The 21,001-nt window shown below is 46.0% G+C and overlaps 1 pseudogene; it reads right to left on the minus strand.

Annotated features, from left to right (window-relative positions):
* Positions 1-8,248: 8,248 nt before the first annotated feature.
* The window catches only part of LOC136319460 (solute carrier family 25 member 3 pseudogene), a 44,509-nt pseudogene continuing 31,756 nt past the window's right edge, over positions 8,249-21,001 (minus strand).

Consider the following 21,001-nt stretch of genomic DNA (forward strand, 5'->3'; position numbering starts at 1 on the left):
GCAGGCTGGATTTTAGGCAGCCTGCAGCTGGGCTTGACCACTTTTGCACGTCTTTTCCTCCCCAGCCTAGCAAGACTGAGCTCATACCTGGGCCTCAGTGGTGGCCAGCCAGCTTCCGCCTTTGCCTACAGAACCGCGCTTCCGCGTCCCGCCGCTGCCCGCCCTCTGGCGAGCCCTCAGCTGTGTGGGTGGGTATGCTGCAGCTCAGACCCTAACACTCACTACGGTAGTCCCGAAAGCTCCCTCCTTCTAACTGACTCTGCTCTGAGTGCCGCGGGAGAGCTGGTTTGGCTGGTGTCCTGCTCCCCTTTGCTGGTATTTCTGTTTCCAGATGAAATATTCACTTCAGATTTGGGGAGTGACTTGTCCCAGAGGTTAGGGTGGCTGTCTCTCAAATTGTTTCTCTCTGTGCCTCCTAGATTACACTCTTTTCCTGCTACTCCGGTCTTCTCTTCTCTCCCCATCCCCTGGAGCCCCGGGTGAGTGGTTTTGAGAGAGGTTTTCTGTGCGATCCCTTTAAAAAGAATCCTGGGTCTGAGAAATCAGTCTCTTTCTCACAAACAGTATCCTGGCTTGTTTCCAGCTAAATACTGTCCATGCGCCTCTTCTAGGCTCTGGGGCTGCAGGCTAGGGCTTTGTTCCTGGGACTCGGGACCCTCCCCTCTCTGCTAAACTCACTTCCCGCCACGCGAGTCTCTTCCGGCTGCCATTCACTCCGGGGAGCTGGACAGCCCTCTCCAAGTTTCTGCTTTCCCTACCAGTCTCAGTGTGGCTTCTTCAGTGTTCCTTGGTTGAAGAGTCCTCTTAGTTTAGTCCAAAGTTGGTTTTTCCAGATGATAGTTCTTAAAATTAGTTTGTAATCTATTTTGGTTCTGGGAGGTGGATGTTGGTACGTCTGTCTACTCCGTCGCCATCTTGTCTTCCCTGGCACTCCAGCTCTTTTATTGCACACGTTTTGCCCATCAAGGAGAGGTGGACTCTGTCTACTTTGCCTCATTTCAACCCATCAGAATGTAATCCTTCACTTAACCTGGCTTGGAAGACTTCTGGCCTCCCCTGGCTCTCTGCTGTCCTCTACTCTTTCCCTCTTCTGCTGTAGTTTGTTATGTATTTGACCTGTTTTTTCCTCCTGCATAAACTGCTTCAGCTTAGGGACATTGCTTCCTGACCCTTCATCTGTGTCATAGGCTCATGGTTTACTCCAGTGTTACCAAATGAAATTAAACTCTTTATCATAGTGTAGATTGAGTAATCCAGTGGGCAGATTAACCACATCTGTTATTTTTATGTGTTTTGAAACCAGTCAAGAGTTCTAGAAGTTCATTTCAGTTCATATGTTCATTGAGATGCACAAATTGCATTGCCAGATACCATGGAAGCTCTTTAAGATTGAAAAATAAAAAAAAGTATAACGTTATCCATACTCTCTAGAGGCCTGTAGTTCAGTGGAGAAAAGAGAATGAATTCTTAGGAGGCTTTGTGATGTTGTTTCATCAGAATGATTGGCACATTGGGATATGCCAAAATCATTTGGAAGTAACTGACACCTAATAGATGCTCAGTGAATATTTTTTATAGGATGGATGGGGGGATAAGTGGAAGAAGAAGGAAGGAATTCCCTCCCTCCCTCCCTCCCTCCCTCCCTCCCTCCCTCCCTCCCTCCCTCCCTCCGACAGACTTCTGCATGCTCCCTGACTGGGATCCACCTGGCAACCTCTGTCTGGGGGCAACGCTTGAACCAATAGAGCCAATGGATTCAAGAGGGGAAGAGAGAGAGAAGGGGGAGGGGGAGGGGAAGAGAAGCAGATTGTTGTTTCTCATGTGTGTCCTGACCGGGCATCAAACCTGGGATGTCCACACACTGGCAGATTCTCTATCCACTGAGCCAACTAACCAGGGCAAGATGGAATTTTTTAATTTATTAATTTGTCAATTGCAGTATTTATACTTAAGTGTAATAATTTTGAAGACAATTTATTCAAGTATTGATTTCCATGCTTGTATGTAAAATGTGCTACTCTTTATCCAGGAAGAGAGAGACTAGTTTTCCAGCCGTACAAACTTGGGTTAATTTCCTGGTTGTGGTGCTGCATTTGCTTAATTTCACCAACATTCTCTTCCAGGCAGCTCTGTAATGCAGGACACACGACCGGGGGCAGCCCACAGCTGTCCAGGGCTGTGACGAAGGGGAGTGTCCGACACAGATCAACACTCATGACCTCATTCTCTAATCCGCTGTGGGGGTTGTAGGATGAGTTCTGAACTATTTCCCAACCATGCAGTTTTTGTGGGTCTTTCTTTACTTGACTTAAATAATAATTTGAATGGAAAACATTAACAAAATCTATCAATTTAATTGAAGTTATATTTTCTTTTTTCTTTCTTTTTTTGTGAGAATGAGACAGAGAGAGGGACAGATAGGGATAGACAGGTAGGAAGGGAGAGAGATGAGAACCATCAATTCTTTGTCGTGGCACCTTAGTTATTCATTGATTGCTTTCTTGTATGTGCCTTGACCAGGGTAGGGGGCTATAGCAGAGCGAGTGACACTTTGCTCAAGCCAGTGACTTTGGGCTCAAGCCTGTGACCTTGGGCTTCAAGACAGTGACCATGGGGTTATGTCCATGATTCCACGCTCAAGCCAGCTACCTTGTGCTCAAGCTGGTGAGCCCACACTCAAGCCAGATGATCCTGTGCTCAAGCCTGCGACCTTGGGATTTTGAACCTGGGTCCTCTGTGTCCCAGTCCAATGCTCTATCCAATGTGCCACTGCCTGGTCAGGCCAGTTATATATTTTTAACTTTATGATTTGGGATTAGCTAAGAACATTTATTCAAATATTTATTGTATGTAAATGCTTTTGAAACTTTTTTGAAAAGCACCAGGTGATATATAAGAAAAGGTGTTTTCCCCATTGCTGAGGGGAAATAGGGCACAGTGGAAATAAAATGAGATGTCCCAAGGGTTACTTTACTTAGGCTCATCTTGGGATTCATTTATATTGACACTGCTTTAAAATTTTTATTCTGGGCCCTGGCTGGTTGGCTTAGTGGTAGAGCGTTGGCCTGGCATGCAGAAGTCCCGGGTTCGATTCCCGGCCAGGGCACACAGGAGAAGCGCCCATCTGCTTCTTCACCCCTCCCCCTCTCCTTCCTCTCTGTCTCTCTCTTCCCCTCCCGCAGCTGAGGCTCCACTGGAGCAAAGATGGCCTGGGCGCTGGGGATGGCTCCTCGGCCTCTGCCCCAGGTGCTAGAGTGGCTCTGGTCGCAACAGAGCGACGCCCTGGAGGGGCAGAGTATCGCCCCCTGGTGGGCGTGCCCGGTGGATCCCGGTCGGGCGCATGCGGGAGTCTGTCTGACTGTCTCTCCCTGTTTCCGGCTTCAGAAAAATACAGAAAAAAAAAATTTTATTCTGCTTTTTAAAGAGCATCTTAAAAAAATAGAACCTATTCAAATTAGGATACTACCTTTCCCAATAAAATGAATGATTATTAATTATTACAGAGCCAGGGAAGGGGTAAGTGAACCAGAAATTTAGTGGAGAGAAACACACTCTTTTGAATATGCTGTTGTTTCTTTGCTGGGTAGCTCAGTTGGTTAGAATATCATCTGGAAGCACAGAGGTTGCTGATTTGATCTCTGGTCAGGGCACATATTGGAACAGATTGCTGTTCCTTTCTCTTTTTCTTCCTCTCTTGCTAAAATCAATAAATTAAAAAATGTTGTTAGCCCTGGCTGGTTTGCTCAGTAGATGGAGCATTGTCCTGCTGTGTGGACATCCCAGGTTTGATCCCTGGTCAGGGCACACATGAGAAGCGACCGTCTGCCCCTCATGCCCTAATCCAGGTCCCCCCTCCATCTCCCCCTTTCTCTCTTTCCCTCTCGCAGTCAGTGCCTCCATTGGTTCATGCATTGGCCCCGGGCACTGAGGATATTTCAGTTGGTCTGGCCTCAGGCATTGAAGATAGCTCAGTTGGTTTGAGCATTGGCCCTGGATATGGCTTGCTGGGTGGATTCCTGTTGGGGTGTATGCAGGATCCTGTCTCTGTATCTCCCCTCCTCTCAAAAAAAAAATGATGCTGTTGCATTAGTCTGGGTTGAATTTCTTGAGGGCAGGCCTTGTCTTGTTCATCTTCTTATCACTTGTGTTAGATCTGTAGCAGGTATAAAGATTTATTGAATTGTGTTGGTTTAAAATAACATGTAAATAGCCACATGGCACATAGGAGAGTGGCTTCCCATGCATCGGTGTCTCCTGAAATGCTACATGGAGAAGTTCAGGCAGTGTTGGGCTAGAAAAGGGAGGATGGGGCACTTGTCTTAAAGTTGCTTTTGCATGCAAGAATGTTCTACATAGACTGCATGTTTAAGGTCGACACAAGTGGCAAAAATTTCTAAAGGAATTGCCCTTCATACATTTCATGAGAGAGAAATGTCAGCTGTTCATACCAAAGCACACTGTCATGATTTTAATTTGGAGTGGCTTTAGGGACTGGTAAAACAGGTGGGAGTCTGCAGCGCCCCCAGGCCAACCATTGACGTTGTTGCTAGCACCTCCCACATTCTGTTACCCTTGACGGTCGATGTGACATGAGTGCTTGACCCTCCAGACAGACGCTTCTAAATGGGGCAGTGATACATGGCGAAGGCAGATTTCATTTAAATTGTGATAAAAATACTTCCATATACATGTCATTGTGGTTAAGTGATAGTTAACCACGATTGGCCGAGTGGCCCCATAGATAGATCACTGGACTGGGGGTCAGGATGCTGGGCAGGTCCTTTAACCTCACCAGGTCTCAGTGTTTTCCTTGTGGCGACAAGAATGACCATATCAGCCTTCCATGTATAACTGTGGTAAATTTTCTAATACAATCATTTATAAAAGAGCTCATCATAATTTATCATATTTATGTTTAAAGAGTTGCTTTTATTATAAACTTGCTAATGCTGTCTCTAACATTAATCAGTTCTGCTTATAATCTCAGTTTGCCGGATAGCTTGTCCCTCACACCCTAATCCAGGTTTCTGGTCCTTTATCTGAATCAGTCTAGTGTTTCTGCAGCCTAAGAGATGCTGGTTGCTTTAACTCAGAGGGATACAGCCAACCTCAGTGATCTGCTTGGTGTACATGAGGTCTGGCCAGTGTGCGAGTTCAGTCTGCCAGCCAGTGAGGGAATCATGAACTTGTACTTAATTGAACTTGTAGTTACTTTGCTTCTTTTCTTCCTCCTTCCCTCTTCCTCCTCCTTCATTTCCAAGTTTTAGTTTCATTGCTGTTGTACTGTCCCTGCAGTTTCTGAGCTAGGCCATTGTTACCAAGCCCCGCACTGCATGAGGGTTGAGCAGAGGGATGCAGGAGGTGTCATGGAGAAGACGGGAACAAGACCTTGCGGAGAGTGTGCTGTTCAGCCCAGCTTCAGCACTTTTCCGGGGCAGGAGTGCCGCCTGGCTCCTCGACAAGGCAGCATTGGCTGTCTGCTCTGGGGCCGGGGGACTCCCGCGTTCAGCGTCCAAGACTGTGCTCACCAGGCCTTTCCGAGATGTGATTGTTGATCTGACACATGTTTTGCAGAGACCTTTGGGACGGCTAAGGGTGTAGACTGCCTCTCACTGGTCTTGATTCTTCTCTTGGATTAATCCTTTGATGCCACATCTTGTGGCCTGAAGGCATATGATACCTTACCCTGCCCTCTTCCCAGGCTCCAGAGACATGGCTGGACAGGAAGCATGCTGTCCTTGACAGGCCTGAAAGGGGTAGGGGTGGCACTGTTAAGGCGCCATCTTAAATGCCCACCCACAGTCAAGGTGAGTGAGTCCTTTGGCGCAGATGATGCTCTTTTCAGTTCTGAGTGTTGTCCTGAGAGGGCCCAATGTGCATGATTGACACCATGTGGCTCACGGACAGGATGGTCGCATAACAGAGCATGTGTGAATTGACTGCAAAGGGCATTCTGGTTCTAGACCCAGTCAGTCTCTGCCTTTTCAAGGTGTAATTTAATTTTGACTTTGTCTTCATAAAAATTTCATGTGGGAGGTAACCTCTCGAGTATTCCCCGTTATAACACTGGATCTGGCTTCTCTGACTCTCCCTTGAGAGTTTGCCTCTCCTGTCGCAGGAAGTAACTCTGCTCGTGCTGGTGTCATCGCATGCCCGAAGAGGGCATTCTAACCTTGGGGAAGCACAGCCTGCTGCGCCTCCTAGCAGAGGGGTCTGCTCACTCTCTTGGCTTCTTAGGTGTTTTGGCTCCAGGGAGGAAACAGTCACCATGCACAGCGAATTAATAAAACCACTATAAAAATGAAACCAACCCAAGTGCACACGGGGACAGAGGGGGACCTGGCTGCTCGCTTTCCCACCGAACCTCACAGCTCCCTGGAAATTTTTGGAGCTGTCCCTTGTGAGCTGTTGCCATGGAGGGAGAACTTCTGTGAGGACTGCTGGGGACTTGGCAGGCCAGCTGGCTAATCCTTTGGGTGTTCTTTTGACATTGTTTGCAGTGAGTGTGGGAGTCAGAGGCCCTTCAGCGCAAGGACAATGCCCACTTGTTCCCTGGAACTCCAAAGGAGCCAAAGTCAAAGGGGCCTTTTGTTTCACCAGTAGAAACACCCCCCCCTCTGCCCCCCATGAAATCCCAGCTTCAGATTTGCCTGTTCAGTGTCATTGTCCCATCAGATATGACCCTGCTTGGGCCTCCGGGGAGCAAGGCAGTAACTCATACAAGAAAGAAAGAATTGAAAGGGTGCCGTTCATGGAAGCCGGGTCTAGTGCACATGTCGTGTGCACTGGCATGCGGGCTGGGTGCGTCCCTTGCACCCTGGTGCCCAAGCACTCAAAGCAGTGCGCTCTTGCCTAGTGAATTAAAGGCAATAATTAACAGCTGTTATTCTGAGACCCTAGTGTGGTCACGTGAGTAAAGGTCTGAGTCCAGCGCTTGCCTCATTGTGGGCACTCAGTATTACTATTGAGGGGCTATTAGTTTTCAAGTCTCTACCAGAAATTCTGTCACTCACTAGGTATATGACTGGCAATAAGTCAGTTAATTTCTCTTTGCCTTTAAGTAAGGCAATTATCTGTGGGACTGTTGTGAGCATTACAGGAGATAATATATGAAAGAAGATTATAAAACAGCAGCACATTAAAACAGGTGAGCTGCAGCCTACCCCTGTGCCGGGGATGTCCTCCCGAGGTCCTGGTTGAGGTGCCAGTGAGGTGATATCAGGCTGGGCCCCAGCGCTGAGGAACACACACCTGTTTCTAACTCACCAGCTCAGAGGGGCCACCTTTTCTAATTTATCTTCCAAAGAGCACATCTTTTCCTACTTTGTCACCCCAGAGGGGGTCCTTTTAAAAGCTGTGCCCAGTGGTACATGTGTGCTAGCAACACCCCGTCAACAAAAGGGAGATGCTGTTAGTGCAGTGGACAGAGAGTTTGGACGGACTTCAGGCTGGCTTTCCCAGGCTCTACCTTGGTCACTTCCCTGTTCCTTCACAGATACAACACCATTGTCAGAGGGGCGATTATGCTATTTTCTGAGTTCTAAAATTCTTTGGGATTTTCCTTGAGGTCAAGGGCTCTGCTCCCCTGCCTTCCAAGGCCCTCCAGAGGGGACGTGGTCAGGGTAGGGTAAGCGTGCAGGCTCGTGTCTTCCCTGACCTCTGTGTTTGCTCCTCACTACTGGGCTGGGAGCGTGACAGGACACAGGCTCGGCTGCTTTGCTGGCTCCCTTCCTGTTGGATTCTGCCAGTAGGAGGCCTGGTGGGGACCAGTGGTGGGAGGAGGAGGAGAGCCTTCTGGTTCTGGGTTTTACAGTGGGGCAGTTGCAGGCAAGGACGGGTGACCTGGGACCCCAGCAGCTCTGACAGGTGGCCCTTTCCCCAGGTCCAGACCCGGTGCACCCAACTCTTCACTGGAGCACTTGACTGCGTGGGCTCGGGGCACAGCCCTAGCCTTGCATCCTCAGTGAACCTCCCTTCTTCTCTTTGCTCCTGCCTACTCCTTCGCCGTTGTTCCCTCGAGTTCTTTCCATACTCTTGTGACCAACTCCCTGTATTTTTTTTCATGAACAGCTGGGTTTATTTCAACAATAAATATGAAACTCGTGCCTTAGGCAAGAGTACTGCAGTAACTGTATCAGGAGTAGACAATTTCCTACACTGTCAAATATATAAAAGTTCCCTGAGCACCTCTCTCCACACTGACCGACCAGCAGATTCAGTTCACATTTACTTCGATCTGTCTACTGAGTTAATCCACGCATGCTGCTGCTTCAGCAACTCGGCATCTGGGTGGAGGAGGGCACGGGAGCTGGCAGTCGACCTTCCCAGAGTCACAGATGAACTGAAGCAGCGCAGCCTGGGTGCTGACCATGAGGCCAATGGCGAAGTCTCTCTCACACACCTTTAAATCCAAGTCTCTGCAGGACCCCAGAGCACTGCTGCCTTTCTCTTTATCCAGCACAGACAGCACGGGGCAGCAGGGTGAGAAAAAATTGCACAAGAGACTCCAGCCCGCAGGTAACCTGCATGTTACAACCAACTGCTCTGGTTTTGAACACTCACTTCGGAGCTTAGGGACCACACACTGGTACAGTGCTTCAACAGTAGGTTCAAAGCAGATAGACTTCATCATGGTGCATGGTATCTGTCTCATCTAGAGAGGAGCAGTCCCCTTGCAGAATGCTTATATGTCTTCTTCCTCATACATTTTGGGAGCTGCATCGCTCAGTGTTGGCTTAACCTGGTTAGGTTTGAATTTGAACCTCGGCAGCTTCTGCAGGAGCCAGGGCAGTGTCCACAGGGGATTCAGTGCCAGCAGAGGCAGCCAGGTATACAGACAGGTGTTCTCTCTAAGCATGTTGCTGTGCAAGATCTTGCAGGCTTCATAGAAGCTAAACCTGCAGAGCCCCTGCACAGAGTAGCCAGTGAAAGTAGGAGCCCATCCGTCAGCCAAACCGTAGACACTATCATCTTTAAGTGTAATGGAGAAGCCATTGAACATGCCCTGTACTTCTGGGGGTCTACCTGCATATGACATGTCACTAAGTCCAGAGGTACCATGTGTCAGACCACAACATACCCCACCAAAGCCACACTACATAAAACTTCATGGAGCCATATTCATAACTGTGCTCATCCACAGTAAAGGCTGCTGTGGGTGGGGGCGGTGGAACGCTACAGGGGCCCGTGAGGCCGTTGTACACCAGCTGCAGGCAGGGTGTGTTGGAGGGATGTGCCCACGCCAGGTGCTCCACAGACAGAACATCTCACCAAGAAGACAATAGGCTGATGCTTCTCAGAAAGGCTGCGGCTCACAGGCCCAGCTCCTGTATTATATGCCCTCTGTTTTGCGTACGTGAGGTGGTCTCAGTTTTCCTTCACTTCGTGTGTAGGCTCTGGATCTGTTGGGTACTGAGGGGTTGGATACGCTACTTATGGCCCCACAGCACATGGGCCCATCCCTCCTGTTTCCACTTTTATCGTGCACATCAGGATGACTGTAGTAGTCTTTAAAATGGATGTTCAGGCTGTAGCCTCTTCCTAATCACAGCAGACTCTATGGCCAGATTAATTTTACTAAAACTTTAATGCACCTGGCTCACACCTCTGCTTAAAACCTCACAATTCTTTTTAAGTGACAAGAGGAGAGAGAGACAGACTCCCACATGAGTCCTAACTGGGATCCACCCAGAAACCCCCATCTGAGGCTGATGCTCAAATCAGCCAAGCTATTTTGAGTGCCTGAGGCTGATGCTCAGGCCAACTGAGCTATCTTCAGCACCTTGGGCTACTGCTGGAATCAACTGAACCACTGGCTGCAGGAGGGGATGAAGGAGAGAATGGGGAGAGGGAGGAGAAGAGAACTAGATGGTCACTTCTCCTGTGTGCCCTGATTGGATATTGAACCTGGGACGTCCATTCGCCAGGCTGATGATGCTCTATCCCCTGAGCCAACTAGCCAAAACCAAAACTCCCCAATTTTTATTGCAGCCCTCAGGCAAAGGTAGAGTCACCTATGACCTAAACCCCAATGGTGAGAATCATAAGCATGGATACCTCTTCCGCCTTCTAATTATGGAGAAGTCTGTGCAGGCAGAGTTTGGCCCTGGCTGGGAAGAAGGCCATCGGCTCAGTGACAGACACCAGTGGACATGTGGGTGTGAGAAAGATTTCAAAGCCTGGCTCTGGCTCCTGCTGTATCTCCTTCCCTCCTCTCACTGGTTTCTGCTTCAAGTCAAACTGGGGCCTTAGAACAGGGCCCTGAACTGCCCTGTCCCCTCCTCTTCTTCTGGTAAACAAGGGTTAGTTACAAGTCCTGCCTCATGCCTGGGATTAGGGAGGGCAAAGACTGGGAAGTTTCATTATGTCACCATTTATAAACCAATGGAAACATGCTGTGAAAAGTGCAGATGAGCTGTAAGTCTAGAGACAATTGTTATTGTCTTGGGAGGAGTTCTCACCCAAGGGAACAGGGGTTCTCACCTGAGGAAGTCAGTCGGTTTTCTGACTTCCTCGAAGTGACAATTTCAGGAAATTCTATCTTGAAGTGGGGTTTGGGTGGAATTTCTGAAGGGAAATGAAAGAGACAGTACAGTGTCCGCTGGAGGATAAATAATGCAGTTACAGTTCCAACATAGCTTTATTGTTTTATAAAAAGAACACATAGTCATTATAAAAAAATCAAGCCTGGAAAATGCATAGTAGGAGAAGAAATGATCAATCAAGTCCCAGCTTCCTCACTGGTAATTGTGGAGTGAATATCTTTCAGAGGGTTCTCAGAACCACAGACATGATGTTTTGCTGCGTTTTGTTTTCTTTTTTTTTTTTTTATGAATAAATTTTTATTTTAATGGGGTGACATCAATAAATCAGGGTACATACATTCAAAGAAAACATTTCCAGGTTATCTTGTCATTTAGTTATGTTGCATACCCATTACCCGAAGAGAGATCGTCCTCAGCCACCCTCCATCCAGTTCTCTCTGTACCCCTCCCCCTCCCCCTCCCCCTCTCCTTCCTTCCCTCCCCCCACCCCCCATAGCCACCACACTCCTGTTCATGCCTCTTAGTCTCGCTTTTATGTCCCACCAATGTATGGGATCCTGCAGTTCCTGTTTTTTTCTGATTCGCTTATTTTACCCCGCACAATGCTACCAAGACTCCACCATTCCGCTATAAGTGATCCGATGTCACCATTTCTCCTAGCTGAATAATATACCATGGTGTATATGTGCCCCCTCTTCTTCATCCAGTCCTCTATTTTTTTTTACAGTGATTAAAAGCCTTTAAGCGAACTCTTGGCCAATACAGGAAGAATCCATAAATGAGTAGTGTCCTTAACATGTTCCCCAATCCAAGTTGGCCCCATCACCATGCCAAATCCCTGAAAAATGCAACCCAACCACAGTTCAGTCTGTTAGGAGCTGTCTCAGGGAGCAGGAGTCCAGGAAAGTTCCCCACAGGAAAAGTCCGCACGGCACTGGAATTGTTGTCACCATTCTATACTTTGCAGCTCATGTCCAAGTCCCAATGACCGCTGCTTCTAGCTGGTAATGATTCAGGTAGACTGGAAAAAGCCATTTGCAGCATGCGGGGATATGGAGCTTCTGTTCTCCTCTGCCTGGAGAGTTGAGACCAGGTTGCTTTTCCCTGGAGCTCTGTGACTGTGGCCTTGTAAAGAGAACCTTGGGATACACTAAGCTGGGTGGCAAAGGTAAATTCATAATACAAGTTGGCAAAAGGAGGAAAGAGAGCTCTAAATTAAGAGTAGGTCCCAGCCTGAAATATGAGTGGGGCATTGAGGTAGGAGGGATAAAGGAAACACTATATATTAAGCAAAGCAGCAGAAAATAGGACTATCAACACCCACAACAGAGATCTTTGAGGGAAGAAAAAAAACCTGACTATTCAGGCAAAACATACTTAAGTGGCCCTTGTGCGAATGAGATCAGTTTACCTGCTTCTTGGAAGAAATACCCTAGGCTCGTCCACAGTGTCGTAGATGGGGCCGATGGCCCTGGGCACCTTCAGCCTTCAGTGGCAAACCCCAGCTTTCTGGGCAAGGTTAGATCATAGGTGGCTGGAGCAGGGCTGGAAGAGACTGAACCCTCCCTTAGAGGAGCGAGGGGGAAGCCCACCTTCCAGTGTCCCTGTTTCCTCACAGCAGAGGTGTGTAAGCCTGGCAGGCTTTAGCTCAATGACCTTCCTTTCCACTATTGAAGCAGGACCCAGATGGCATCCTATGAGACCCCTTTGGGGTGTTGGAGCCTTTAAGGGTGTATCCTAAAAGCTGGTAGTTCCCCCTGATCTCTATTGGGCTTTTTCTGCCTCTAGGTATCTTAAAAGCCATTCTCAGAAGATCTCGCTGAGGGGTTTGAGGATCCCCATCCGCCTATATAAATCTTTTCCATATATCTGGAGCTATTTGGAAAAAAGACAGAACAGTGTTATTAGCTAGATCTAATAAAGAAGGTAGTAGTTTGCAGGCGAAAAAGATTTGGTGTCTCCTGTTCATCAGCATTCAAAAGAAATGTAATTTTTTTTTTTTAAGTAAAAAGCATGATATGATAGACCCGTCGGAGTCATTGGCCTGGTGTGCAGGATTCCCGGGTTCGATTCCCGGCCAGAGCACACAGGAGAAGCACCCATCTACCTCTCCACTTCTCCCCCTCTCCTTCCTCTTGGTCTCTCTCCTCCCGCCCGCAGCCAAGGCTCCACCGGAGCAAATCCATCCTGGGCAATAATGATGGCCCCATGGCCTCCGCCCCAGTCGCTAGAATGGCTCCAGTTGTAACAGAGCAACATCCCAGATGGGCAGAGCATTCCCCCCGGTAGGCATGCCAGGTGGATCCCAGTCAGGCACATGCAGGAGTCTGTCTGACTGCCTCCCCATCCCCATCCTCAGAAATATACAAAAAATAAATAAATAAAATAAAATATACTAAAAAAAAGGGGGGGGCATTCCCTTGTGCTAAAGCTCCAGGGAGCATGGAGTGAGCTTGAGTATGTCCTATGAAACATGGAGCTCTATGTTTCTATGTTTACGTATAAGTCTTTGAAGAAGGAAGAACTGCTGAAATAGTTTATCAGCATTTGTCCCTAAGACAGCAGTCTTTTTTTTTTTTTTTTTTTCATTTTTCTGAAGCTGGAAACAGGGAGAGACAGTCAGACAGACTCCCACATGCGCCCGACCGGGATCCACCCGGCACGCCCACCAGGGGCGACGCTCTGCCCACCAGGGGGCGATGCTCTGCCCATCCTGGGCGTCGCCATGTTGCAACCAGAGCCACTCTAGTGCCTGAGGCAGAGGCCACAGAGCCATCCCCAGCACCTGGGCCATCTTTGCTCCAATGGAGCCTTGGCTGCGGGAGGGGAAGAGAGAGACAGAGAGGAAAGCGCGGCGGAGGGGTGGAGAAGCAAATGGGCGCTTCTCCTGTGTGCCCTGGCCAGGAATCGAACCCGGGTCCTCCGCACGCTAGGCCTACGCTCTACCGCTGAGCCAACCGGCCAGGGCAAGACAGCAGTCTTTATAGTGAGAACACCATACGTAAATATTTGCTGTCTATAGATTAAGGGGGGAATATGGCAAATGCTGAAAAGCCATGATCTTTGTGCCCCTTCCCTCCCCCAACCCTCTCCCTCTCCTCCCCCCACCCTGTAACCCCAACACTGTTGTTCATGTCTCTGAGTCTCATCTTTATGTCCCACCTATGTATGGAGACATATAGTTCTTAGTTTTTTCTGATTTACTTCTTTCACTCAGTATAATGTTATCAAGGCCCATCCATGTTGTTGTAAAAGATCCTATGTCATCATTTCTTATGGCTGAGTAGTATTCCATAGTATATATATTCCAAAGCTTTTTAATCCACTCGTCCTCTGATGGACACTTGGGCTGTTTCCAAATCTTTGCTATTGTGAACAATGCTGCCATAAACATGGGGGTGCATTTCTTCTTTTCAAACAGTGCTATGGTGTTCTTGGGGTATATTCCTAACAGTGGGATGGCTGGGTCAAAAGGCAGTTTGATTTTTAATTTCTTGAGGAATCTCCATACTGTTTTCCACAGTGGCTGCACCAGTCTGCATCCCACCAGCAGTGCAGGAGGGTTCCCTTTTCTCCACATCCTCGCCAGCACTTGTTCTGTGTTGTTTTATTGATGAGCGCCATTCTGACTGGTGTGAGGTGATATCTCATTGTGGTTTTAATTTGCATTTCTCTAATCATTAGTGATGTTGAACATTTTTTCATATGCCTATTGGCTATCTGTGTGTCCTCTTTGGAGAAGTGTCTATTCATTTCTTTTGCCCATTTTTGGATTGGATTGTTTGTCTTCCTGGTATTAAGTTTTCAAGTTCTTTATAAATTTTGGTTATTAACCCCTTGTCAGACGCTATGTCAAATATATTCTCCCATTGTGTAGTTTGTCTTTTTATTCTGTTCTTATTGTCTTTAGCTGTGCAGAAGCTTTTTAGTTTGATAAAGTCCCATTTGTTTATCCTGTCTTTTATTTCACTTGCCTGTGGAGACAAATCAGCAAATATATTGCTGCGAGAGATGTCAGAGAGTTTACTGCCTATGTATATTTTATTTATTTTTTTTACAGAGACAGAGAGAGAGTCAGAGAGAGGGATAGACAGGGACAGACAGACAGGAACAGAGAGAGATGAGAAGCATCAATCATTAGTTTTTCATTGCGCGGTGCAACACCTTAGTTGTTCATTGATTGCTTTCTCATATGTGCCTTGACTGCGGGCCTTCAGCAGACCGAGTAACCCCTTGCTGGAGCCAGCGACCTTGGGTTCAAACTGGTGGGTTTTTGCTCAAACCAGATGAGCCCGCGCTCAAGCTGGTGACCTTGGGGTCTCGAACCTGGGTCTTCCACATTCCAGTCCGACGCTCTATCCACTGCGCCACCACCTGGTCAGGCCGCTTACTGCCTATGTTTTCTTCTAAGATGCTTATGGTTTCATGGCTTACATTCAAGTCTTTTATCCATTTTGAGTTTATTTTTGTGAGTGGTGTAAGTTGGTGGTCTAGTTTCATTTTTTTGCAGGTAGCTGTCCAGTTTTCCCAACACCATTTGTTGAAGAGGCTGTCTTTACTCCATTGTATTGTCTTACCTCCTTTGTCAAATATCAGTTGTCCATAGAGCTGTGGGTTTATTTCTGAGTTCTCTGTTCTGTTCCATTGATCTATGTGCCTGTTCTTATGCCAGTACCATGCTGTTTTGAGTACAATGGCCTTATAATATAACTTGATATCTGGAAGTGTGATACCTCCCGCTTTTTTCTTCCTTTTCAGGATTGCTGAGGCTATTCGTGTTCTTTTTTGGTTCCATATAAATTTTTGGAATATGTGTTCTATGTCTTTGAAGTAAGTCATTGGTATTTTCATTGGTATTGCATTGAATTTATAAATTGCTTTGGGTAATATAGACATTTTAATGATGTTTATTCTTCCTAACCATGAGCACGGTATATGCCTCCACTTATTCGTATCGTCCCTGATTTCTTTTATCAATGTTTTATAATTTTCCAAGTACAAGTCTTTAATCTCTTTGGTTAGATTTATTCCTAGGTACTTTATTTTTTTGGTTGCAATGGTAAAGGGGATTGATTCCCTGATTTCTCTTTCTGACAGTTCATTATTAGAGTATAAAAATGCCTCTAATTTCTGAGTATTGATTTTATATCCTGCCACCTTGCCAAATTCTTTTATCAGGTCTAGTAGTTTTTTGACTGAGACTTTAGGGTTTTCTATATACAATATCATGTCATCTGCAAATAATGATAGTTTTACTTCTTCTTTTCCAATTTGGATGCCTTTTATTTCTTTTTCTTGTCTGATTGCTGTGGCGAGGACTTCCAGAACTATGTTAAATAAGAGTGGTGAAAGGGGGCACCCCTGCCTTGTTCCTCATCTTAAGGGGATTGCTTTTAATTTTTGCCCATTGAGTATGATGTTGGCTGTGGGTTTGTCATAGATGGCCTTTATCATGTTTAGGTATGTTCCCTGTATTCCCACTTTGCTGAGAGTTTTGATCATGAATGGGTGCTGGACTTTATCAAATGCTTTTTCTGCATCTATTGAAATTATCATGTGGTTTTTCTCCTTTCTTTTGTTTATGTGATGAATCACATTGATTGATTTGCGAATATTGTACCAGCCTTGCCTCCCAAGAATAAATCCTACTTGATCATGGTGTATGATTTTTTCCATATATTGCTGGATCCGGTTTGCTAATATTTTATTGAGGATTTTTGCATCTAAGTTCATCAGGGATATTGGCCTATAATTTTCTTTTTTTGTGTTGTCTTTGCCTGGTTTTGGAATCGGAATTATGCTTGCCTCATAAAAGGAGTTTGGAAGTCTTCCTTCCTCTTGAATTTTTTGAAATAGCTTGAGAAGGATAGGCGTTAGTTCTTCTTTGAATATTTGGTAGAATTCACTTGTGAAGCCATCAGGACCAGGACTTTTCTTTTTTGGGAGTTTTTTGATAGCTGTTTCAATCTCATTTGTTGTAATTGGTCTGTTTAGGTTTTCTGATTCTTCCAGATTGATTTTTGGAAGATTATATAATTCAAGGAATTTGTCCATTTCATCCAGGTTGTCTAGTTTTTTGGCGTACAGTTCTTCATAGTATTTTCTTAGAATATTTTGTATTTCTGTTGTGTCAGTTGTTATTTCTCCACTCTCGTTTCTAATTTTATTTATTTGAGTCCTCTCTCTTTTTTTCTTGGTGAGTCTTGTTAAAGGTTCATCGATCTTGTTTACCTTTTCAAAGAACCAGCTCCTGGTTTCATTGATCCTCTGTATTGTTTCTTTAGCCTCTATGTCATTTATTTCTGCTCTGATCTTTATTATTTCCTTCCTTCTACTAGCTCTGGGTTTTACTTGCTGTTCTTTTTCTAGTTCTTTTAGATGCAGGGTTAAGTTGTTTATTTGAGCTTTTTCTAGCTTCTTGAGGTATGCCTGTAATGCTATAAACTTCCCTCTCAGGACTGCTTTTGCTGTGTCCCATAAATTTTGAGTTGATGTATGCTCATTATTGTTTGTTTCCAGGAATTTTTAAATTTCTTCTTTGATCTCAATGTTAACTCATTCATTGTTTAATAACGTGCTATTTAGTTTCCAAGTGTTTGAATGTTTTTTAATTTTTCTATTGTCGTTGATTTCTAGTTTAATGCCATTGTGATCAGAGAAAGTGCTCGATATGATTTCAATCTTCTTAAATTTGTTGAGCCCGCTTTTGTGCCCTAACATGTGGTCTATTCTAGAGAATGTACCATGAGCGCTTGAAAAGAATGTATATTCTGCTGTTTTAGGGTGAAAGGTTCTGAAGATGTCTATTAAATCGAGATCATCTAACATGTCCTTTAAGTCTGCTGTTTCTTTGTTAATTTTCTTTCTTGAGGATCTATCTAATGATGATAATGGGGTATTGAAATCTCCTACTATTATAGTATTGCTGTTGATCTCGCCCTTTAAGTCCATCAAAGTCTGCTTTATATATTTACGTGCTCCTACATTAGGTGCGTAGATATTTATAATGGTTATATCTTCCTTTTGGATTGCTCCCTTTATCATTATGTAGTGACCTTCTTTATCTCTAACTATGGTCTTGGTTTTAAAGTCCATTTTGTCTGATATAAGTATTGCTACCCCAGCTTTTTTTTTCATTTCCATTTGCGTGAAATATTTTTTTCCATCCTTTTATCTTCAGTCTGTGTGCATCTTTTGATTTAAGGTGTGTCTCTTGTAGACAGCATATGTATGGGTCCTGTTTTCTTATCCACACAGCTACCCTATGTCTCTTGATCGGAACATTTAATCCATTAACATTTAAGGTTATTACTGATATGTAATTGTTCATTGCCATTTTTTTTCCTTTAAAACTGTTTTTCTCTTTTGCTATATTCTTTTTTTCCTTTGATCTGTTTACAACAGGTCCCTTAGCATTTCTTGCAGCCTTGGTTTTGTTGCAGTGAAATCCTTGAGTTTTTTTTTGTCTGTAAAGCTTTTTATTTCTCCTTCAATTTTAAATGATAGCCTTGCTGGATAAAGTAGTCTTGGTTGTAGGTTCTTGTTCTGCATTACTTTGAATATTTCTTGCCATTCCCTTCTGGCTTCAAGTGTTTCTGTTGAGAAGTCAGAAGTCATCCTTATGGGGGCTCCTTTGTAGGTGATTGTCTTTTTTTCTCTAGCAGCTTTTCATATTTTCTCTTTATCATTTAGCTTTGGTAATTTAATTATGATGTGTCTTGGTGTTGGTTTCTTTGGGTTTCTCCTTAATGGAGTTCTCTGTGCTTCCTGAACATGTGAAATGTTTTCCTGCCTTAATTGGGGGAAGTTTTCCGCTATTATATGTTTGAACAAAGTCTCTATCCCTTGTTCTTTCCCTTCTTCTTCAGGAACCCCTATGATGTGGATGTTATTTCTCTTCATGTTGTCACAGAGCTCTCTTAGAGGTTCCTCAGACTTTTTGAGTCTCTTTTCTTTTTTCTGCTCTGCTTCCGTGCCTTTATTTATTGTGTCCTCTAACTCACTGATTCGATTCTCTGCTTCATCCATCCTGCTTTTAATTCCTTCCATTGTATTTTTTATTTCAGATATTGTATTTGTCATTTTTGTCTGATTCTTTTTTATTATTTCAATGTCCTTTTTTATATTTGTTATCTCTTTATTTAGGTTTTCGTAATGGCCATCTATGGTGGTTCTAATATCTTTGAGCATCCTAACAATCGTTATTTTAAACTCTGCATCTGGTAATTTGGTTATATCTGATTCACTTAGGTCCTTTTCTGGGGATTTCTCTTGGTTTATTTGTGTTGTATTTCTCTGCCTCCGCATTTTCTCTTCACGAGTGTGGCTGTGATCACGTGCTCGGGTGCACAAGTGTTGGTGGCCTTGGCCTTTGCCCTGCCCCCGTGTGTGACGTTATGCTCGGTCCTGAGGGCACTGGCGAGCACCTTTGCTCAGCTGTGGGTCTCCGCCTGTTTCCGAGCTTTCGCCCTGCCTTTGCAGGATGATCCCACTCAAGGAACAGCTGCTAGCTTTGGCTCTACCGCCAGGCAGGGCTATGTGCCCAAGCTCAGCTTCGTACCGGAACTCCGCCTCTTCTGGGTTTTTGGCTCCACCCTCGTGGGAGGAGCCGGCTACCAAGTCAGACCGCAAGCCTGGGTTGCATGGGCGGGGCAGGGATGTGCTCCTCTGCCCTTGCTCCGGGGCTGGTTTCTACCCTTTCTGGGTTTCCTGCCCTTCTCCCAGAGGCTGGATTACAGGCTGCCGGCAGCTGAGCTTGGCCACTTTTGCACGCCCCCTTCTCCCTAGCCGGGCAAGATTGAGCTCACACCTGAGCCCAGTGGTGGCCAGCCGGCTTCCAACCCTGCCAGCAGAACCGCGCTTTTGTCTCCCGCTGCCGCCCGCTCTCGGGTGCGCCCTCAGCCGCGTGGGTGGGGGCGTTGCAGCTCGGACCCTAAAACTCACTACTGTAGACCCGAAAGCTCCCTCCTTCTATGCGACTCTGCTCTGAATGCTGCGGGGGAGTTTGTTTGGCTGCTCTCCTGCTTCCCTTTGCTGGTATTGCTGTTTCCGGGGGAAATATTCACTTCAGCTTTGGGGAGTGACTTGTCCCAGGGGTTAGGGTGGCTATCTCTCAAAATGTTTCTCCTTATGCCTTCTAGATTGCACTCTCTTCCTGTTACTGTGGTTCTCTCCCCTCTCCCCCCTTCCCCAGGAGCCCCAGGTGGGTGGTTATGAGAGAGATGTTCTGCATGGTCCCTTTAAGAAGGATCCTGGGTCTGAGAAATCAGACTCTCTCACAAACAGTATCCTGACTTGTTTCCAGCTAAGTACTGTCCTTACGCTTCTTCTGGGCTCTGGGGCTGCAGGCTGGGGCTTTGTTCCTGGGGCTCAGAACCCTTTCCCCTCTGCTAAACTCACTTCCCGCCACGTGAGTCTCTCCCTGCTGCCGTTCGCTCCGAGAAGCTGGGCAGCCCTCTCCGCGTTTCCGCTTTTCCTACCAGTCTCGGTGTGGCTTCTTTAGTGTTCCTGGGTTGAAGAGTCCTTTTAGTTTAGTCCAAAGTTGGTTTTTCCAGCTGATAGTTCATAAAATTAGTTTGTAATCCACATTGGTTCTGGGAGGTAGATGCTGGTACGTCCGCCTACTCCAGCGCCATCTTGTCTCCGCTCGCGTTTTGTTTTCTAAGCTAATTTCCCCCCACTTATTTAGTATAGCACAGAGCACTTTAAAGTCATCAAATGTTGCTTTATGTCAGCGTTTCTAATGGCTCCTGGGTGCTCCATGTTTGTACCATGATGTCACATGAGTTGGCATGCTTATGTTTGTCACCCTTAGATCATGATAATTTTCATTTCATTCTTGTATTTAAGGTGATATGTTTTTTAAAATATTTTATTTATTGATTTTTAGAGAGAGGGGAGAGAGAGAGAGAGAGAGAGAAGGGGGAGGAGCTGGAGCATCAACTCCCATATGTGCCTTGACCAGGCAAGCCCAAGGTTTTGAACCGGCAACCTCAGTGTTCCAGGCCGGCGCTTTATCCCACTGCGCCACCACAGGTCAGGCTAAGGTGATATGTTTTAACAGATATTCTCACACAACAGTGGCTTAAAATCTTATATGTTGATTTCTCTCTTAGGTCAATGGCTTGCCCTCCATTTCCTGGTGGTTACCATGAGGTGCCAGGCTTGGATAGCCATTGCCAAGCTATCCATTGCCTGGCTTGGATATCCAAGCCAGGCTTGGATAGCTGCTCAGCCTTACATGGCCATTCAGGGACTCAGATTGACAAAGGTGCTGCCACCTTAAGCATGTGGCTTCCACATGAGCCCTGGCCTTTGCCACCTACACAGCAGAATAGGGAATAGAGAGAGAAGATGTGGCAGGTACCGCTTCTGCCCATGTTTCATTGGCCGGGGTTAGTCACATGGCCACACAAGGCTGCAAAGGAGGCTGGGAACTGTCACTTAGCTGTGCATGC

The sequence above is a fragment of the Saccopteryx bilineata genome, chromosome 1, assembly GCF_036850765.1.
Source record: "Saccopteryx bilineata isolate mSacBil1 chromosome 1, mSacBil1_pri_phased_curated, whole genome shotgun sequence".
NCBI classification, from domain to species: domain Eukaryota; kingdom Metazoa; phylum Chordata; class Mammalia; order Chiroptera; family Emballonuridae; genus Saccopteryx; species Saccopteryx bilineata.